The sequence below is a fragment of the Cervus canadensis genome, chromosome X (genome assembly GCF_019320065.1).
Source record: "Cervus canadensis isolate Bull #8, Minnesota chromosome X, ASM1932006v1, whole genome shotgun sequence".
Taxonomy (NCBI): Eukaryota; Metazoa; Chordata; class Mammalia; order Artiodactyla; family Cervidae; genus Cervus; species Cervus canadensis.
Window position 1 is genome coordinate 16,933,637 of NC_057419.1, and position 10,159 is coordinate 16,943,795.

Below are 10,159 nucleotides of genomic sequence, written 5' to 3' on the forward strand. Positions count from 1 at the left end.
CTATAACATCACAGATAGACTTTACCTAAGTGGCTTAGCCAGATCTTTTACAACCAAGTTTGTATATTTAAGTCCTTTGTAATAATAATATAATAATATCCAATAACCACCTTGTGTCATGGTTAAAGTTTTTCTAAGTAATAAAATGTGTTGTTGATTGTATGCTTAATTATGTGTATGGTTATTTGCTTTGCTAGAAAATGTGTTTTATATTTATATTTTTTCTGTGAAAATACTTATATTATTTTTGACTTATATTCTTAAAAATTCTTAAAATTACTTGCTATTATGGAAACACACAACTGCTTTCTTAGGCCTCTTAACTATGATGCCAATTAACTTAAATTGTTGAACTGAAGGTCTCAGAGAATTATCTAAATCAAATGATGCTAGTAACCAGGTTCCAAAAAAGACTAATGCCTCCTTGTCTATTTCTCTTTTCTTCTGAATTCAAGAACTGCTTTGTGTGGTAATGAATCCTGAGTGTACATTCATGTGGATGAAAGTATATTCTGTTTTAAGATTCTAGGTTGGAAGGCAGTTCGGGACAGCTCCCAAACAGAAGATTCCCCAGATATTTGCCTGTTAGCCCTGGAAGCAACGAAGGCATTGACCTGTAAAAGGAAGGAAAGCAAGAATGTGTCCACCTACTAATCCTTAAAATTTGTAGCCTTTTTCTTAGTTTTTTTATATTGAAACTCATAGTAATCCTTCTTCTTTGTTGAAGAAGGATTATTTAAAAGAAAAAAAAAGACAAGAAGAAGGATTCAGTCAGTTCAGTTCAGTTCAGTCGCTCAGTCGTGTCCGACTCTTTGCGACCCCATGAATCGCAGCACGCCAGGCCTCCCTGTCCATCACCAGCTCCCAGAGTTCACTCAAACTCATGCCCATCGAGTCAGTGATGCCATCCAGCCATCTCATCCTCTGTCGTCCCCTTCTCCTCCTGCCCCCAATCCCTCCCAGCATCAGGGTCTTTTCCAATAAGTCAACTCTTCACATGAGGTGGCCAAAGTATTGGAGTTTCAGCTTCAGCATCAGTCCTTCCAATGAACATCCAGGACTGATCTCCTTTAGGATGGACTGGTTGGATCTGAAGAAGGATTACAAGGGTTTAAATCGAACTTTTAAGATGGTGGGAAAAAATACATTGTTTTCGTTTAGTGTGAAGTTCTTTGCCCATAGAAAGTTGACACAGGACTGTGGCTGTATCTGTTAGGATAACTACTAGTTATAGAAACCCCCAAAACAGTGTTTCTAGTGAGACCAGATGAAGAACTGCCTGGCTCAGTGAAATCAGCCCACAGAATGGTAAAAGATAATATAAAATGGTTGTGTTAAGATGTGAAAATGAAAATGTGGGGTGGTTTGTTACACGGCAAAAGTTGACTGACACAAGTGATTTCTATTATATGACTGTGCTAGAACCTGAAGAAGACCTCCCCCACCGTGTCTCCTCAGTGACCAAGGAAATTTGAGAGCATAGTTATGGCTTAGAGTAAAGGAAGATAGAGAGGAGAATGTGCAGTGAAGGCCAGTCAGTGCCCCAGTAACCCATGTTATAGGAAGAGATGTTAAACTGAAATGAAATAGGGAGGCCTGCAACTATGTTACATATAGGGAGAAAATCAATATGAAGCTGATTTAAATTGAATTTAGTAATATTGCATGTTTCTCTAGTATCTGTAGCAGAGACTTCTAGTTGCCTGCCCAATATTCTTTCTCACCTTTTTCCTTACCAGTATAACCATGTATAAATATATATGGGAGGACTGCAGTGTGTTCAACTAAAAGGCTGTGTTTCCCAGCCTCTCCTTCAGATCGGGGAGCTCACTGAAGTCATTGGTGAGGCTTCCAGGAAGGATCATTAAAGAAGGCTCTCAGTTGGCAGTTCCTTTTTCCATTTTGCTTCCTCCTTCCTGCCTGCAATGTGATTGTGAAGGCAGGAGCTCTGGGAGCTGCCTTGTGACCATGAGGGCAAGGGCCACAAACTATGGTGGAGTACACAGCTGGAGGAAAGCTGGGTTCCTGATGACATGGTGGCATGTCTACCCTGTCCCACACTGGTCACTGCTTGACGTTACATGAGACAAAAATAAGTCCTCTCTTGGCCTATCAGATAGGATTTCAAACAAAACATAATCCAGTGTCAGGTGACCATTCTTCCTGAGCCCCAGAGGGCTGCCCTGGGGCTATGTCCACTGCAAGACCACAGTCTTTGGGGCTAACTTCTTGGACCTTAAATACCAATATCTTGTTTCGAATTCCAGTCCACAGCCTATAGTTATGGATCTCTAGCCTGCAGCAGCACGGAATCCCATTGGATTCCTTTGGCGAACCCAAGGTCAAATAATTCAGCCACGACTCCCATACCTGTGGACCCTGGCCACCACCCAACATGGAACTCCCCTTGTCATTCATCCTCTCCCACTCTCTCCTCCCGTCGCTGTCAGGGGCTCCCTCCTCTAGACACTAACTCCCACCATTTCTGCCCCTTCCCCATCACGCCTGCTCCTCTCCTAAGCAAGGAGGAATACTGAACAACCCCTTCTGCTCGGGCACTTGATGCCTCCTGAAGACTGCACTGATCTCTAGCGTGGCCTGATGTCGCCTGTATTTTTGGTGCTCTTCTTTTTTCCTTAGGCACAGAATACTTGTGGGATGACTCTGGAATACTTTTACCTGAAGATGTTTTCAGATGTCAAGAATTGTTGCCCTCCTTGCAAAGCTAATAAGTTGACCTGTCGCAGTTTTCTTAGGTATCAGTAGAAAAGAAAAGCCTCCTGGGTCAAAGAGAGACTTTATTTCTTATGGGACAACAGGTAGCATGGGCCTCAGGGTCACCCCACTGCCCCTTACCCCCCACCCCGAGTCTCCCAGGGGGCGGGGCAACAAAGAGGCGGGTCCAGAGGGATGCCAGATACAGGGTGAGCTTGTGTCCCAGCTGAAGAGTCCTGAGTTAAGAAAAGCCCCAGTCTTATAAGGAAAGCCCCTAGCCCACCTGCCCAAACTTTGCCCTAGAAGGAGACTGGGTTTTTTGCCTTTGTCAGGAAACAAATCTGCTCTGGAGAAATAAGATACTATCTCTATTCTCCCAGACTGTGTGCCCTACCACCATCCTTGATAAGACAGCACAGAACAAAAGCTGCCAACGCCTTTGTACAGAAAACGGGCAGAAACACACGAGACCCATGGAGAATGGCCTCCTGACAGCAGCCCCTTAGGACTTTTCAGGAGTCAGTTGGGTGAGGGGATGGCAGTGAGAAAAGCTGGGCAGCAGTGTGGGCTCCTGAGAAGTTTAGAACTTGGCAACTAACATTCTCACCTTTGATACTACTGCTTTCTGGAACTTACTTTTCCAGGACTGATGTTTAAATCTTTTTCCAATCAGACCAGAAGAAATCAGGTGAATTAGTTTCTGCAAAATAAACAGACATAAAGTAAAATCATTTTATGTTCTGAGAAAGAACTATCAATTTTTTTATTTTTTGTAATTTTACTTGTATTTTACATTGGGGTAGAGTTGATTTACAATATTGTATTCCATATGTACAGCACAGTGGTTTAGTTAAAACATGTCCATATATCCATTCTTTTTCAGATTTTTTTCCCATATAGGTTATTACAGAATATTGAGTAGAATTCCTGGCACTATACAGTAGGTCCTTGTTGATTATCTATTTTATATAAATGTGTATATGTTAACCCCAAACTCCTCATTTATCCCTCCCCTTCACCTTTCCCCTTTGGTAACCATAAGTTTGTTTTCAAAGTCTGTGATACTGTTTCTGTCTTGTAGATAAGTTCATTCGTATCATCTTTTTAGATTCCACATGTAAGTGATATCATATGATATTTGTCTCTCTCTGTCTGACTCACTTCACTTAGTATGATAATCTAGGTTCATCCATGTTGCTGCAAATGGCATCCAAAAATTTTAGAATATGTTATAATTTGATACTTTTTCTCCAGTAATGGTTGTTTTTAAGTCAAATATGCTTGCCTTTTAGAACATTTAAAGTGCTGTAGAAATCTGACAGGGCCAAGTAGATAATGACTATTTAGCATCATTTCAAGTAAATGCAGTTCTTTTGGTCGGTGAAGTGCTATCAGACAGATAGACCAAATGCCTGATAGTTGCTCCCCAAGCAGGAATGAGGGCTAGGGGTAGTCTAGACACATGTGTCTATTTTCAAACTGCCTTTTATAGAGGAATGCCCCTAACCACTTTTGCCTGTAGATATTTTTAAAACTCCTTTAACAGGCCTGAGGCCCTTTGAGAAGGTTTAGACCAGGTCAGATCTAAAAGGCCACTGTAAATGAGTTCAACCTTTTTCTTTTTCCTCTTCAAGTCAGTGAAACAGTGACTGCAAATGCCAGATCGCTGTGTTCAGTCTTCACTCAAAGCCTTATCCTGCTGCTACATGGAGGCAGCTTCATTCTGTGTGGCCAGGGAATGGCAAAGCAGTTAGCAATTTGGGATTTCTGTAAATGTGTACAGATAGGGGTTCTTTCTTCCTGTGGAAAATGGAGTTGTAGATTGGAGTAGTTATTTATGACCTCTGGGGAACTCTTACATATTTAAATATCCTAGCGTGCTTCATAAAAATTCCATCCTTAGCACACATGTGAAAAAACTCTGTAGAACAGTTTGCAAATTGACTTTTATCTGAGAGGCAGTTGTGAGGCGGTGAGAGCCCCTCCTGGAGCTGAGGAGGGCTCCCCAAAGTGGGTTTAGAATGGAAAGGTTACATCTGCCTATTTTTGACCAAAACTTGTCCCGTGTATATCTCTAATCGGTTTGGGAATGTTATAGAAATTGTTTTCCATTTCTAGGTTGTGGTTTTGTTTGTTGTTATGGTTTCTCCCACCCTGTGGCCACTTTCTAGACCATGATGGGTGGTGGATTCAGTGCAATTAGGTAAGAACTAATTACTATCTCCTTCTCAGTAATTTCTTTGAGAGCCTATATATGTATTTCACTGGCAATGTTGCTCAAAACACATTTGGAAGTGCCTTTTTTTTGGGTACAAAAATCATACAGAAGACTTGATCTGTCAATTTATGGTCATGCGTCATTTATGACCCAAAACAGCACATATTACCTACCCAGGACTCCACTCCTAGGTATATACTCGATAGAAACGCATCACGCACTCAAATATCCATCATGTCCCTTTTGAGTAGAATGGATAAATAAACTGTATATTTATTCAGGGATATATTAGCAAGAAATGAGAACAAACAAACTAATGCTACTTACAGGAACACTGATGAATTTCTGAAATATGGCATTGATCAAAAGAAGCCTGGGAATTCCCTGGTGGTCCAGTGGTTGGACTCCATGCTCTCATTGCCAAGGGCCTGAGTTCAGTCCCTGGTTGGGAAACTATGATCCCACAAGCCACACAGCACACCCGAAAAGTAAAAACAAAACAAAACAACAACAACAAAAAAAACAGTACATACTGTATGGTTCCATATATATGTTCCCACACACACACACATTTATATAAGTTTTGAGATCAGAGGCAATGAATCTGTGGTGGCAAAGTTGGCATTGTGTTTACCCTTGGAGAGGGTGCTAGGAAGGAACACAGGGGGACTTCGGGGGGTGGTCATTGTTTCACTTAAGTGAAAGTGTTACCCCTCATTAAGATGAACCTCATCAGTGTGACTTGGTGCCTGCTGACTTGGGACATGAATTCATCTCTCAATACGGGCAGGTTGTGACTGCAGTTCCACAGACTCATGCATAATCCAGCCACTAATGACTTTGACTTTGGGGATGTTCCCTAGCCTGCCATCCAGGATACCTAGGGACCCTGGCCTGGGGACAAATGGCTTTGGAACCCACCCCCGGCTCTTTTTGGCCATGCTACGCAGCATATGAGATCAGCTCCCTGATCAGGGATGGAACCTGGGTCCCCTGCATTGGAAGCACGGAGTCTTAACCACTGGGCCACCAGGGAAATCCCAGCATTGGAATCTTGAGGAGTGGGTTCAACAGGCCCAGGGGTTCAGGCCTGAGGTTCTCTTCCCCGCTGTTCGGGTGCCTGGAACCCCCATCTCCCCAACATCTGTTGGTCTTTCTCAGCAGTGATAAAAGTTTCCGCATCCCCCTTTGCGCTCCCTGTCACTGTCCTTTTAAAATAGTTTTCCTCCTGAATTTGAGCTGGAGTCCCACAGCTCCCCCACTGAAAGCGACGGTTGGCACTTGCCTGTTTTGGTTTCCAGCTCCTCTCTCAAAGTTCCAGCAGTGCCCTCTCGTGGCAGCTTCCGTGCACGTGTGTGGCTGGCAAACAGCAAAAAGGGCTGTCTTCAGCATCTCTTGCTTCCTCTTCATTCCATCTCTTCTCTCCCTAGTGTCTTGTGAACCCATGCTTCTTTCTGGGTACCCAGAACCTTCCAGTCACTCACCCCTGAGATCTTGAAGAATCCAAGCTTGCAGGCCTCTTAGTCTCTCCCTGTTCGCCCTGTCAACATTGACTTGTCCTGTGTCCCATTCTGCTGATCTCTGACAAATGAAAAGGAAACTACCCTTATAAAAAAAAAAAAAAAACAACTCAGGCTTAAGGAATAAAGAGCTGGAACTGTAACCTTACTAAGTAATTGTTGTTGTTGTTTAGTCAGTGAGTCGTGTCCGACTCTTTTGCGATCCCGTGGACTGTAGCCCGCTAGGCTCCTCTGTTCATGGGATTTCTGAGGCAGGAATACTAGAGTAGGTTGCCATTTCCTTCTCCAGGAGGTCTTCCTGACCCAGGGATCGAACCTACGGGTCCTGCATTGGCAGGCAGATTCTTTACCACCGAGCCACCAAGGAAGCCCAAATAATACTTACTCTTTTATAATAGTAGCTTCCACTGCCTTAATACCAAGGAACAGGTAAGAAGGCACTTTCAGCACTGTGCAAGATCAGGGATTCTCCTCTGATAAGTCAGATCACACAGCTGCATTAAGATGGAGGCTGAGTCAGTGTTTGCTGGTAGCCAGCAACAGAAAACAGACCTCTGCTAACCTACAGCAAAGGGAAGTTACAGTAAGGAAAGACGAGTGTGTAGGAAGATGGAAAGCCCAGCAACCCAGCCTTGGAAATGAGCTCCGGGGCTAGAAGTAGATAGGAAAAAGCCATTGTTGATCAGGAAGCCACCATCTGCTGGAATAATCTCTCACCAAGTTACTCTCCACATTGCTCCACAAAAGTCACTTTCCAGGGAGGGGTGTGCGATCAGGCCGCCTTGGATCATGTAACTGTCCCCTGGCTAGGGCAGAGCAGGGCACCTGATGGGCTGTTCAGAAGGTGGGGTGAAAGCTGGATTGAAAAACCTGTCCGAGTCCACCACATGAACTCCGTCACATAAAAGCTGGTATTGAGTACATGTAATTGTCCCAGCCAACATAGCAAGCTAAGTAATTTACTCTTGTCATGACTAAGGAGTTGAACACCATCGTCTTCAGCAGCTAGAAACCTAGGTGGTGGTTCAGTCAGGTTTGAAATGAATAATAACATAAATACTATTATATGCACCAAATGATGTAGCAACTAGAATGTGGTAGGTTGTTTTGGGGGGAAAGTGAGGCTGAAATGGAAAAACTGCTTCTCTTGGGCACCATAAATCAGAATGGTACACTTCTGGGCAAATGCATCTCCCACTGAAGACTCAGAAGACCTGGGATGAGCATGGTTCTCCTTCATATTGTTGTTCCTGATGAATGGTCGCTTCTGGCAGCATGCCCTGGTTATGTGGGGAAAGGGGGTCTGTGGATTCTGTGTACAGTGGTGAATCTGGGACAATAAGCCTTCAGGCTGTGGCGTACAAGCACGAAAGACCAAAGTAGCAGCATACATCGATGGATTTTCATTCACTGCTTACATCTTGGTCTTCCCTGGTGGTTCAGATGGTAAAGAATCTGCCTGCAATGCAGGAGACCTGGGTTTGATCCCTGGGTTCGAAGATCCCCTGAAGGAGGGCATGGCAACCTACTCCAGTATTCTTGCCTGGAGAATCCCCATGGACAGAGGAGCCTGGTGGGCTACAGTCACAAAGAGTTGGACACATGCTGCTCCTCTGATGAAATGCTCTTACAAAACAACATCCTTGTAAAAGAAAACCCTGAGAACCAAATGCAGTGGGGGCTCTCATGGAATAGTCCACATCACAGGTAGACGTGTTCCTCATGGTAACTCTGACAGAGTGACGTCCCAGGGGTTGGGCTTCAGCTCAAACTTGTTAACAGCAATGCAGGAGTCAGCTGAATAGACAGGCAGAGGTATTTGAGTTGGTATCCTTTCATCCCATCTCTTTTTGTACTTTTTCTCTATCTTTCTGATTACATGGATTGTGAAGCTCCCCCCAACAGTGACCAAGTAGTATCAATGTTGTTTTGCTGACTCTTGAATGATATGTACCACCAAGTAATGGAAGCCAGGCTTGTGGATCCTTCATTCTCTCCTACTCTGTTGCCACAAATCTACGGTAAAAGAACTTCCCTTCCAGAGAAAGGGCAGAATGGACAGAAGGTGTGGGAGGGGAGAACAAGAGGTATGGAAATGACTTGCGGGTCACCTCAGGGGCAAGAGAACATTAAACGGGAATTTCCTGACTTTGACTTCACCTAGATCTGAGCTCAGTGTCTAAGTGCCCTCTGGGCACTCTTCTAGAGAGACAGTCTACATGGGGCTAAGTGGGGAGCCAAACACTATATCTGCCAACCATGGTTTGTCACCCCTTTTCAGCTGATGCACCAGAGAAGGCAAAATTGGAAGATGGTTGTTAGAATTCTAGAAACTTCCTCCGGCCTTTCCAGCAAATGGAGGGGAACTTGAGAGAACCACTCAAGAGAGACTGACAGATGCTCCTGAACTGAATTGAAAGGGCACAAGGTGCTTGACTCCCTGGAAAAACCCTACAAGTGAGGAGCTAGCAGGGGCTGCTTAAGTCGACCTCTGATGGCAGAGGGAGCAGCCTCTGCTTCCAGGGCTTGTGGTGGGGTGGGGAGTGGGGCAGAGCTGCTAGGACTTTCCCAAGGGCTAAGTGCATAGCAAGCAAGTAGCTGGGTTGTTCTGGAAGGACCTCACCTAGGAGGCCTGTCTGCAGGTGGCCTGACTCAACAGAAGGCTGGGTGCAACATGCCACTAAATGCAGGAGCTGGTGGTCAACCACTGTACCATCTGAACCAGAGAATGGGTGAGTAGGGGCCCCCCAGCAAGGGGGTGGGGGTCTCCAAAAAATATCCCCAAAGTGAGCACACAAAAGAGGCAGTCTTTGTATATCAGCATCCGGAGTGCTCCGATACCAGGTAACACCATCATTAATTAGTTTCCTGTGGCTGCCATAAAAAACTGGGTGGCTTCAAACAACAGAAATCTATTCTCTCAGTTCTGGAGCTACAAGTTCAATCTCAAAGTTTTGGCAGGACCATGCCCCTCCAAAAACCTCTGGGGAGGATCCTTCCTTGCTTCTTGTGGCTTCTGGTGGCTCTAGGAGTCTCTTGGTTTGTGGTTGCATCACCCTGATGCCCACCTTGATCTTCAATGGCTTCTCCTCTGTCTCTGTGTCTTCTCTTCTGTCTTTTCTAAGGATACTCATCACTGGGGTTAGGGTTCACCCAGGTCATCCGAGATGATCTTATCTCAAGATCTTTAACTTAATTATATCTATAAAGAGCCCCCCCCCCTTTAAAAAAAATAAGGTGACATTCATAGGTTCCAGTGTTAGAAAGAGAATATATCTTTCTTGGGGAGGCAGAGCACCATTCAATCCACAATTCTAATCAGATAAAACTTTTTACCCCTCTTTCTTCCTGTCCTTATCCCAGAGAGACCAAAAAATAGCACAGGAAGCCAAGAAAGGGTACAAGAAGGATAGTGAAGGAATAGATCCATGTGTCCTTTGCTGGTCCACAGAATTACAGATCACACCTGAACTGAGGGAGCATTGGTGCTTTGAATTGGTTAAGTAATGAAGGTCTGATTAGAATGGACTTTTTAACAACTTCAGATTGTTTCTTTATACTGAAAGTGACTAGAAAAATCTATGGGGAGGTAAGGGGAAGGGGAATTGGATGGAGGTAGTCAAAAGACACAAACCTCCAGTTACAAGTTAGCAGTAGGGCTATAATGTACAACATGATAAAGATAATTGACAAGCACTGTATGTTG